Here is a 1,569-nt window from a genome sequence, read left to right as displayed (position 1 = left end):
GAAAATAAGAGGCTAGGCAATTGTGGCCTCTTCCTTTTACTGTTACTATGTAAATCAACTGATGTTATCAAGATCTTTATCATGTGTAATCGCCATTTTGAATATTTGCTTCCATTTTTGGGCAGACCACCCCCCTTTTATACTGCGCATGCTCGTTTAAGCGATTCTAATTAACGCGCCACCAAAGTGGTGGTAAAATGGCGGATTTTTGGAGGAAAGACAGGCTGAACAATCTTCTCTTTTATCCAGCCATTCTAGCTGTAGGAGCCACTTTGAGCTGTCCTTTTGTTTCAGTATACTCTATTTATCTCTTCTGTAAGCTCTTTGGTTGCTGTTTTGGCTTTTATAGCATTTTATCATAGGAATATTCTCACCCATTGGCAATTCCCGTTTTTCTAAATTTTGCTTTCAGGAGCCAAGGCGCTTGCCCCTCCATTGCCATGAAGACAGAAGTGTATTCAGCTGAGTCCTATGACTAGTGTCTATCATCAGAGTTAGTCTCAGTCCATCAGAACCAGGTACGGTGGAATAACTCACTCAGTTGTCATGTTGCAGCTGGAGTGTGGATGATTATGACCATCTTTTCACCTCTTAAAACTATAGGATTGGTCTTTAATCACATGTAAGAAGCATTCCAAGAAACATAAGTGTGCTCGAATAGCTCAGCATCATGTAACTAGCTCTTAATAGTAACGTCCAGTATGAAGTAAAACACTTCCATTGTTACATGATTTTAATATTTTATTTATGATAAAAATTGATGTCAATTACAATAATTATCTTTGTTATCATCAAAATAGTTTCTAATTATTGTGTATATACTGTTAATATCATAAAAGTATGAGTAAATACATAAATAGTCGTCTATACAAATGCAATGTAGTGACCTAGTGATTACAACAATAATAGTTCTAGCAACAACACCCATGTTTTTTATAATTTAAATAATAAGTAAAACTGTTGGGAGAGGATACAAATGGTTTAGAGCCATGAACGAGTCCTGAATGTGACGATTCCTCTCTGCAAGTATTGGATAGCGACACGGGGTATTAATACGACATGAGGTGCTCATACAATACAACCAGTGAATGTACAGATAAAGAATGAGCTCTTGCATGCCTCAACTATCTATAAAAGAGCCAACCTATAGTTTTAAGAAGTGAAAAGATGGTCATAATCATCCACACTCCAGCTGCAACATGACAACTGAGTGAGTTATTCCACCGTACCTGGTTCTGATGGACTGAGACTAACTCTGATGATAGACACTAGTCATAGGACTCAGCTGAATACACTTCTGTCTTCATGGCAATGGAGGGGCAAGCGCCTTGGCTCCTGAAAGCAAAATTTAGAAAAACGGGAATTGCCAATGGGTGAGAATATTCCTATGATAAAATGCTATAAAAGCCAAAACAGCAACCAAAGAGCTTACAGAAGAGATAAATAGAGTATACTGAAACAAAAGGACAGCTCAAAGTGGCTCCTACAGCTAGAATGGCTGGATAAAAGAGAAGATTGTTCAGCCTGTCTTTCCTCCAAAAATCCGCCATTTTACCACCACTTTGGGTG

General features: G+C 38.0%; 1 long non-coding RNA gene across 1 annotated transcript; it reads right to left on the bottom strand.

Annotated features, from left to right (window-relative positions):
* Positions 1-1,036: 1,036 nt before the first annotated feature.
* On the bottom strand, positions 1,037-1,270 carry LOC109592566 (uncharacterized). The gene is made up of 2 exons (XR_002190419.1): positions 1,230-1,270; positions 1,037-1,144 (listed from the first exon to the last, which is right to left on the bottom strand). It is a non-coding gene; the product is annotated as an uncharacterized LOC109592566 (long non-coding RNA).
* Positions 1,271-1,569: the final 299 nt, after the last annotated feature.

This window comes from Amphimedon queenslandica, unplaced genomic scaffold, assembly GCF_000090795.2.
Source record: "Amphimedon queenslandica unplaced genomic scaffold, v1.1 AMPQUscaffold_4730_Cont23293, whole genome shotgun sequence".
In the NCBI taxonomy this organism is placed as follows: Eukaryota; Metazoa; Porifera; class Demospongiae; order Haplosclerida; family Niphatidae; genus Amphimedon; species Amphimedon queenslandica.
This window is presented reverse-complemented; position numbering and strand designations above follow the sequence as displayed.